We start from the raw sequence: 11,088 nt of genomic DNA, 5'->3' as shown, positions 1-11,088 counted from the left end.
TGGGGCTACTATTTACTCCCGCCGTTTACCCGTACCATACTGTATTTCCGCTTTGATATTCATAGAACTGGGCAGGACTGGACATCATGTCATCTGTTTCTATAGCAGTCAGTGGGAAGCCTGGCATTGTATGATATCAACTAGTGCGCTGTACTCCTGGTATGTAACTTGACACTGCAATTCTGAGTGAGTGTTCCAGATGTGCATTAATTAGGCGTGTTTTGTGTTTGTTGTTGATGAAGTTCATGTCCGAAAAGGCTGATTCACAACGATAAGTTGAACCATAGACGCTTGCAACCTTCGTAGCTGCTGCGCATACACCACTGTACTTTTCGGTATCAACAAGGCACCAAACGTTTGCTGCAGACTGAGGTGGGGGTCATTTTACAGTGTTACAATTTCAATCTCCAACTGTTCAGCATCCAGAAATGACAAGATTTCATTATACCGGACAGCAGCAACGATTACATAAAGTTAGAAACATGGTATACTAAACTGCGTTGAGTGTAACAGAAACAAGCTGTGTCAAAGGATGCAATACGATTCAAAATCTGCTAGTACTTCACGGCCATCTAACTCCGAATAGTAATATTGTTTACTACTTTGGCATTGTCCTGGACGTCGGGCTATCATAACGGAACCCCCCGCCATTTCAATAAGACCGTGAATGGCATTCCGTCATGTCGCCTGTATAGGCAATGCGCCGTATCTTCAATTTCTGGTGATTCTATCACATACACTAATTGTAATTGAGGTTATTTTTAAGTGTTTATATATGTAAGTTACATGTAGTGTATTTTAAACAAGAATAGCTGAATCAATTAATCAATCTATATATTTAAAAGCTCGCTGGTAATAATCTGACGAATATTGGTAAATGCTGCTATTGCACCTAAGTTTAGAACAGGCTCGCGGGCTACTCATCTAGTCCTCGCGGGCTACCTGGGGCCCGCGGGCACCGGGTTGGTGACCTCTGGTCTAAACTGTTTAAACTTCCGCCATTTTATGTATGATTAAATGTTGGGGTTGGTGGCTACCTAATTACTGCAAAAAAACCACTATACAAATTTATCAAGAAAAATGTTTGGATATGACATTACACATAAAATGAAATAACATCCACTTGAGGTAAACGATGTACACTAGGGGTGCTCAAAATAAACTATTTTTCTTTCAAATTTCATCAGTTTGGTTGGCAAATCGTCAGGTTACCTAAATAAACGTTGCACACCAAATTTGACCCAATTCCAACCAGTAGAAACCGAGGTCAGTCACATTGAAATTTCGGTCAATTTTGAAATAATAGTATTTACGGTGACCAATTTCGTAACACCGACATGATCAAAAGTCGTGTTCCAGGTATGCTTGAAGAGGCAGGGATGTCTTTTCCACTTGTTTTGATCTTAACACAGGCCTGTGGTGGAGTTTGGATGAAGACATCGCCAGTAAACGAAAAAAAAAGATATGACATGGATTAGCTGGAAATTAGTCCACTTCATTGAAATAGCCACGTTAAAAGGATGGTGAGATAATTTTCAAATAGAGTACTTTACACACTGAAATTAACGACCACGAAAAGGAAATGAACTGACAATAAGCACGTAAAGTACGGGTAGATATATTTCTCAACTGATAGTCAATATCTATATTCTTTGTCGGTCCAATGTAGATTTCTTCACGATACAATTTGATATTATATGATATTCTATCACTTGCTCTGCAGCATTCCTATCGTACTCTCACAGGCGAAATATAAGACTAATGGGCATCGTGACAGATCTTCTTCCTATCAAAAGTTATCGTCTTCTCTTCATGTAATGCTGCATATTTGGTTAATACTATCTAATTTAGGGTTACCATATTTTGGCGAGACAAATTCCGGACACTCTTTAGCGCCCACTAGCGGACTTTAAAATGAGGTATAACAAATTGTCTTTCAATGTGACGTCACACTAGCAAAGCTTCGCTTATCGACCAGAGGTGGACACGATCCGCATCAGGAACCGCGAAAATGCTACGTCGGTTCATTTATGTGGGCTTGTGTTGTAGCCAGAACCGAAAAATCATTTTTCAGCCCACTCACATCCAAATAAACACTGTCCTGGAGCCCACCATATGGTAATCGATGCCACTTGTGGGGGGCTTACTTATATGCATCTGGTTTCTATATGCATCTGGTCGTTAAATTTTGTGAATTAAATCTGCGCATTCTATAATATGGATTCTTCCATATATTACTATAAACTTTTAACCTCTCTCCGCGCACATGAACATAGTTACATTTAGCGGTAGAGCTGGTGGAGGATTACGACTTCGAAAATGCAGGGAACGTAATTATACATCGTAAAGTCATGTCGAGTCACGCGGATAAGACTGTCTATGAGCCTAAATATCGGGACGCACCAGTAGGTTGCACTTCCGGTAGTTTTCAATCTTTTATGGTCGCGACTCCATTTCTAATTTGAATACGTTCTGTGTCCCAGCTCAAAATTTGGTAAGCTGATTACTGAAAGACGGTAAACACCTTTGCCCGGAATTACTCACGACCTATTTTGGAAGCTGATTACGTTCAACATCTTCGCGAACCCTATAGAATAAAGGCAAACGACCCCAAGGTTTATAGCCATTATATTTGACTAAAGCATCTAAATGGCCTTCTGACTCTAGGAATATACCGTTCTCCTTTAATTGCGATTACAATTAGACCTATTTCGGTAAATGGGGGTTATTTTTAATAATTTGTTATTGCATGTTTTGCGAGGGCGGTGGTACACATATTAAAATCAACGAATGTGACGCTAAATCGCGAAAAACTCAAAGTGGCGTAATTCTGCCCAAAAAATAATATCGTTTATGTTGATTTACGAACAAAAAAATGATCCTATTTCAAGCCTTCAAAATTCCGGACATTTTGGCATATTTCAGAATTCCTCCCGGACGTTAGTTTGAACAGTGAAATTCCGGACACGTCCGGGAAATTCTGGACGTATGGCAACCCTAATCTAATTGTATCCATATATCGTGGTAAAACACCAATGCTTTTTATTAAGTTTATGAGGGGTTAGGAAAAGCAATTCTGTAATCTTCACATAGTGCGTTGATACAGATGAGCTTTTGAATGTGCTCGAAATTTTTGCGAGTGAAGCTCGCAAAATTTCGAGCACATCAAAAGCTCTAGTATCAACGCTTATGTGAAGTACCAGAAATGCTTTTTAAACTCATAAATACTAATAAAATTAACATAGCCCATTCTCAATTGCAATCAGCACCATTTTTCACGCCGTGGATCAGTCAATGTCAAGTAGCAGAGAAATATTCGAACACTGAGCTGCTGAGGAATGCGACTGATGTCTCTGTGGATGACATTTTGAAAATAGCGACTTTTCAATCAGGAAAACCTTCGAATCAAAGCAGAGAGATATCGGTATGCCCTGTATAACTGGGATAGATTTCGTGGAATCTAAATTGGTCCAACAAAAATACTTCTAGATATAACTGTCACTTGAGAAATATATTTACCCGTATTTTACCTGCTGGTCAGTTCATTTCCTTTTCGTGGTCGTTAATTTCAGTGCGTAAAGTACTCCAGTTGAAAATTATGTAACCATCCTTTAAACGTGGCTATTTCAATGAAGTGGACTAATTTCAAGCTCATCGGTGTCGTATCTTTATTTCGTTTACTGGCGATGTCTTCATCCAAATTCCACCATAGGCCCGTGTCAAGATCAAAACAAGTGGAAAAGACATCCTTGCCTTTTCAAGCATACCTGGAACACGATTGTTGGTCATGTCGGTGTTACGAAATTGGTCACCGTAAATACTATTATTTCAAAAATGAGCGAAATTGCAATTTGACTGACCTCGGCCTCTACTGGTTGGAATTGAGTCAAATTTTGTTTGCAACGTTTTTTTAGGTAACCTGACGATTTGACAACTAAACCGATGAAATTTAAAAAAATGTTTTTCTTGAACACCCCTAATGTACACCATCTATTGTCCATTTATAGTCAACCTGGTCTGAAGGACCAGCTTACTGATAGCCTACTACATCCTTTAGAATTTATGGTACAAACGGCGGAGAGACAATATAGCCCGTTGAAAAGTACTCTTATTTTGCATTAGTCACGTAGATGCATATGGCAACTTCGAAAGTAGCCACCTTCAATCAAATGCTTAAAGTGGGCGACCCTTTGACGGAATACACTTTAAAACGATTTCCAATCCGTACCCGTACTGCAGTTTGGGAACCGCTGGTCCAGTGCGACATTTGGAACAAACCTGATACGATTTGATTGTATTGTCGCTCAGCGTTCATTGTCTATGTCTCATGATGCGAGACTATAGAGCTTTCCGAGCGTTTAGTACAAAGATACTATGTAAATAAGTGTCAACGCCATGCCTAGAAGAATTTTTCCGCTGAGTCTTCATTGTCTATTTGTCAATGATGCGAGACTACGGTCTTTCGAGCGTTCAGTACAAAGTTTATGGTATAACAGAGTAAGAGAGAACTGTCCTAGACCGACAAAACGGAATCTACAGGCTAGATGTATGTGTAAATTGGGTATTTGCGAGACGTTCATACACTATCAGACCAACAGACCAACAGGAAGCAGCATTGGTGTTTACATCACATACTTCGAGATTAGAGATGAGATTTAGCATTATTGTTCTGCTATATGTTTCATATAAACAGTGGGATCCGTCATGGAACACATTTCTGAAGATGGTTCACGCCAATGAAAGGTTAGATTCAGTGTGACAGCCTATTCATGTAACCGCTCATTCTCCATGTCTATTGTGTCGAAAAAAGGTCTAATGCCACTCCAGATAACGACATGCAGGCAGAGCAAACATCTTATAAGAGTATCATCAAATTATATAACTTTTAAAGTGATACGGTGTCTCAGCAGCAGTGTAGGGATCAAGTCACTACCTTCGAGTCACAAGTCGTCTCGAGTCATTGCACATTTTGACTCGAGTCTAGTCAAGTCAATCGATTTTTGAAGGTAACTCGAGTCAAGTCAAGCTACACGATTTTTGGAGGTGACTCGAGTCAAAGTCAAGTTGTCTTTTTGAAGTACGACGTATGATTAAGTCATTGCATTCACCATTTATTTTAAATCGAGGAACCAATATAGAATTAAATAGACATGCAAAAAAGCGTTGCACAGCCCACGTAGAATTGCTAAACTTCGTAAGTAACTGCAAACCTTCCGTGCATAATTATTATCCGCCAAAATTGAGAATAGAATATGAAACCTCAAATAGTTGAAACAAAGTGATATGATGTACTACCCAATTACATATCCAAGGGATGTAATTTAAGCCTGCGCCAATGGTTGTTGAGTAATTTAAACTATATTCGAATTCAATTAAGTCTGAAATGCCAATTCTTTCCCCAATATTAACAAGCACATTTGTAATTTAGCAATCTAATTGGTACCACACTGTTGCGTTTCGACAGAACAATATAGTGACATGTTCCCAGTTCACTTTTCCTTTCATTTCTAAACTGGTACCGGAAAGGACATAGCAGAAGCCATACTGATTTGCACAAAATATTCATACTAGAACAGTGGTTCTCAACCGGGGGTCCGCGAAGCATTTTCAGGGGGTCCGCGAGATCTCAGAATTTACAAAATGGCTAATAACCTAGGCTTACCATATTTCGGAAATGAAAAAAGAGGACACTTTTTCAGAAATTTCAGACAAGCAAAACTGGAGAAGAATTCTCAAAAACAGGTAAATTTCACCCGCTTCATGATCGGATGACTAAAAAAAAAAAAAAAAAAAAAAAAAAAGAGCTCAAAAACACGTTTTTCACTCCACATTGCCAGGTGGATGACTAAAAAAAAAAAAAAAAAAAAAGGTCATCACTTCCGCTCAGAGCTGAAATCACCCCTTTTCCCTCCGAAATACCCGCCGGGCTAATTTGCGGCATATGACTCGCGATTTCCTCTAAATATGACCTAAATTTTCAAAAAAGAGGACAAAATCTCAAAAAAGAGGACAAAAGGGCGTCCTCCGAGGACACTTTCAAAAAAGTCAAAAAAGAGGACAAATCCTCTTAAAAGAGGACGTATGGTAAGCCTATAATAACCTAATTTGTATTTATTTAAATTAGGAAAATCACGAGGCAGTTTCGCTTCAATACTGGTAAAACTCCAGGACTTACATGAACGAACTGGCCGTCTGAGATGAATACCGTCCAAACTCATTTTAATTGTTAAATTGCCATTAGCCTACTGATACAAACATATTGCTGTTTAGAGATGTTTTGTTGGGCATTGTGAAAAAATAAAAAATTGTGCAGTAGTAAGGTCAATCACGATGACTTCAAAATATTTGCAGAAATCCATTTTCTCCCGTGATATACATAACCATTATTCCATAATAAATTCAAGATGAGCTTCTAGATAAAAATGACCAGGCATGGCCATATATGTTCATCAAAAAATCTGTTTCTCAATTTTAGTGCGATATTTGTTGCCATCATAATCAAATGTATCGTCGGAAGCGTTACGCGTTTCATCTCCACCTTCACCACCACCTATTGTTGTGAATATGGATTTAGGGCACTCGTTCATATCAAATCACGACACGACCACGTATTTGAATAAATGCAGTTTCGGGATTAATTTTGAAACATAAAGAGTCTACTCAATTCCTACATAAATAGTATGATGTTTTTATCAAGAAAAGTAATTTTGTTTGTATTTATCGCTAGCCTACTGTTGATATTTACACAAGACAGATGACGATTGCACGGTCATTGATCTAAAATTGAACTGTAAGGTCAGGGGGTCCGCGGGGGCCCATGACGGTCCGAAAAGGGTCTGCGAAGACAAAAAGGTTGAGAACCACTGTTCTAGAAAAACTAATTATAGAAGAATATAGAAGAATAGAAAGAATAGAAGAATAAAGGAGAACTGAAAACAGACCAAATTGTAGCCATTCAATTCAAATTGAATCACGTCTTTCTAGGGAACCAGCTTATCTAAGTTGAGTTTTTTAAATCTCAATATTTAGCAAACTCTAGACTGCATACAATTCCAATCAGTAAATATTCCCGTCCGTGACAGCGACGATTTTTTCTTAGACAGGGAATTATTTCTTACCTCATTGGTGTGGCATAGGGTAAAATTATTGTAACATGCAATTACACACTTGAGTTGACCGAGATGCCTTTTTACGGTCCGGCATTCGCGTTACCCCAACGACCTCTAGTATTATAGCGCAGTAGCCATCCTTGAAGAAATGACATTGATTCATCGCAATAGCTCACATCTGGGGTTCCCAGCCTTTTCACGGTAGTTCCCCAAATACCGATTTTTAATTGTTTCGCGACCTACCTCAACATTTAGGATGCTGATTACTAAAAAAGGTCAGCACCTTCGGCCCAGGCCTATTTCCGACTTATGCGCGAATCTGGTGAATGTGCGTAGTATGGTACTACATGAGGAAGTTTCAACTATATCATTGATAAATAATGCCAAAGTACGGAGCCGAACGAGGCGTATCGTTTCTGATTCGAGATGAACATTCAGACAATGATTTTTGTGACCAAAGTTGGATTTAAAACAATCATGTTTAAAATATGAGCTTTGTTTGAAACGTGTTAATATTTTATTTTGCTGTTTTTTGTAGCCATGACATCACGAAAGTTTAATTGTAACGCCACAGTGGATCAGTCTTTCATATGGCTCCTTGAGAATTACAATCGAAAATGTAGGGTCAATATGACATAATGATACAACTTTTTTCAAAATGGCCTTGTTTAAAACACTGTTTAAAACAAGTTTAAAACAAACTGTTTTGAAACATCTGCAACCCTAATATTGACACTGTCATAATGATAGTAATGGTATTAGTAATAGAAATACATAGCAGAGGTGGTCAGTAACGAAGTACTTCTACTTTTTCGAAGTACTCAAATAATTTTGCAGCACATACTTACTTTCCGCTATTTTCAGTTTGTCAAAGTAGAAGTATTATATTTACCACATTGAAAAGAGAGACTGAAAAAAATAGGGGCTGTTTTCACGGAGTACCAACTAGAATTTAATTCTCAAAAAAGTTAAGTAAAGCCCAGAACTACAAAGTACGGATATGTTCTCACGAAAGTATCGGTGAATATAATTCAGGTAACTGGTTGCGTGGTCCCGTTCACACAGAATTGTCGCCCATCACATGTTTCATCACATTAAATATGACTCATCAAAACGCTTGGAACTACCGTTTTGGAATCCAACATCTTCCTACCGTATCGTAGTGTAGCAGCACAGGGCGTATCCTAATCTGGAGACGTGATCTGTGACTTTTTTAGCGTTGACCTAATTTAGCAAACCACCGTTGAACCTTCTGGACAAAAGACAGGAAATATATTTTCTGCTCCTTGGACATAGTGTTTGTATTTCTCTTTTAATTTGCAGTGTCATTACCCTGCGTTCTTCTGATTAATTTCAGTTCTTTTTGTCTGGAGAACATTAATGTTGAAGCTTAAAACGAAGTGTAGTATTGCTTCTATTTTTCAGAAATAAAATTACAGTATATGGTATTTTCACGATTCGACATATTTTTCTTATTACCGTACACTAATAGCGCAAATTGTTAACACAGTATCTTTCACAACCTCTCCGTATTGCTCTTCGTCTAAACTGCAGGCCTTATTACACGAGGGAGTGAGCCATGGCATGCGATGCCATTTTTAAAACGGTGTGTTCGGGTAAACAAAAGATTAATTCGCTTTTCCATAGCAAAATTGTCATTTGCATCCCATGAAGCGGTCGAAGGCTGATTGCTGTCAAAAATTTATAATTCCTGGGATTCATCAATATGAATCAAGCTCTCTGCACCTTCCACATAGCTCAACTCACAGCTTTTGACAGTGCATGCGAACGTTTTATGCCTGTTTTCACAACTACCTACATACTGAGTAGATTTTAAGTCTACATTTACTTCAAGTAGTTTTGGGATGCCCTTAAAAGTAATACTTCTTCTCATACTTGAGTAGCTTTCTTAACTACTTTGACGACCTCTGAGTAATACTCATTGTTAATAATAAAAGTGGAGCGTGCCTAATGTACATGGAATTATGCAGCAAAGTTGGGCGTTAACGCATGCATGGAATACTCGCTCATGCAAGACATGACCCTAATTAACAATGAAAATAGTAGCAGGTTATAGTAACAATCTGATGATAACTGCGATCGTTGCATATGTCTGTCGTATAAGAGAATAACGGGGAAACACGTGGTTTACAATCAATGAGTCAGAAAGCTAAACACCACAAACTGTTTTTGCATAAGGGACGCTGAATTTTATACGCGGATTACGAAATGAATGTAATACTCGAATCGAAAATAATTAGCTCACTTTGAGCATATTCTTCTTGTCTGAGATCGCGATTGTATAACGTGTTTTACACAGAGGTGGTCAAAGTAGTCGAGAAAGCTACTCAAGTAGAAGTAAAAGTAGCGACGCAAAAATCTACCCAAGTACGAGTAGAAGTGGTCCTTTTAAAAGCAGCCTAACACTACTTGAAGTAGAAGTAGAATTGACCGACTTCAAATCTACTCAAGTAAGCAAGTAGTTGTGAAAACGATCGTAATTCGTTCGCATATAGACTGTCAAAAGCTGTAACTTGAGCTATGCGAAAGGTGCAGAGCTTGATTCATATGCATATGCATCCTAGGAGGTACCGATATAAATTTTCGACAGCATAAGCATTTTTTCGCATCATGGGATGAAAATGAAGTGGTGTCGGATACGGTGTAAACACTGGGCGCGATTAGTAAACGTTTATAAAATATATGGCTGATCGTAAAAATGTCATATAGTGTAGCTTTATTTTCGGAAAATAGAGGCATTACTATACTTGCTTTTATACTTCAACATCTATGTTGTCCAGACAAAAGAACTGACTCTAATTAGAACTCACTCAAACTATGATACTGGGAATTGAAAGAGAAATATAAATACCACTTCTAAAAAGTGGAAAATATCTTTCATTTCAACAGTGGTCTGCTAAAACAAGTGTAAAGCTAAGAAAAAGTCAGAGTCCACTTTTCCAGATTAGGACACGCCATGGGATGCTAGATTACGATATGATATGTAAATGCTATAGTTTCAAACACTATGATGGGATATATTTACTGCGATGAAATATTTCATATGGTCGACAATGCGAAGTGAACGGATTGACAATCACTGATACGTTCGTGAAATCAAATTAGTCTACTGAGCGTGAAGCGCGACGAAAATTCTGGGCTTTACTCAACTTTCATGAAAATTAAATGTTGATACTCGGTGAAAACAGCTCCGAAATTCTTCAGGATATCTTTCTAATTGGAGGATTAAACTATTTCTACTTGACAAAACCGAAAATAAAGAGAAGTAAGTAAGTAGATCACAAATATTACGAAGTAGAAGTGGAAGTAGCGAGAAATTGGATCTTCTTGAGTAAGTACCCAAGTTGCAGAGAACTACTTGAGTACGTAAAAAAGTAGAAGTTCTTTGTTACTGACCACCTCTGGTTCTACGTATATATATATAAATTAGGCTAAACGGAGTAAAATGCAAAATGAGAAGTTCGCAAACAATGCAGCATCTACGACAAAAAGACAATTCAGCCTGCAAAATTTTTTGACTTTATGACTTTGTCAATGCCTTTTTAGAAAAAACGAAATTGTTTTTTTTTTATGTTGTATAATTATGTCATAATTGTGTAAATACTTTCCAAAAACATGTTGTATGAGCCTAAGGACGATTACCACCCGCAGAGCCGACGCATACGATATGGGATGGTTGTTGGAACCCTCAAAATAGTCGGTTCAACAGTAATGGTACGTAGATATTTCGTCAAAGGAGCTATATTTACCATATATTTTCAATTGCCAAAGTCAATCCACTATACGTCACGATTGAATGTTCGTGACGTCATGGCTTAAGAAACAACAACAAAAACACAACAACAATAAAAACATATTTTTAATTGATTTTTGTTTTAAATGCAACCCTGCTACCAACAGTCTAGGAGATGAGCTCAATGGACACTTGGACAGTTGTGTTTCCGTGTATTGATCGTCA

The sequence above is a fragment of the Botryllus schlosseri genome, chromosome 11 (genome assembly GCF_051294905.1).
Source record: "Botryllus schlosseri isolate E-star chromosome 11, Bs_hap1, whole genome shotgun sequence".
Lineage (NCBI taxonomy): Eukaryota > Metazoa > Chordata > Ascidiacea > Stolidobranchia > Styelidae > Botryllus > Botryllus schlosseri.
This window is presented reverse-complemented; position numbering follows the sequence as displayed.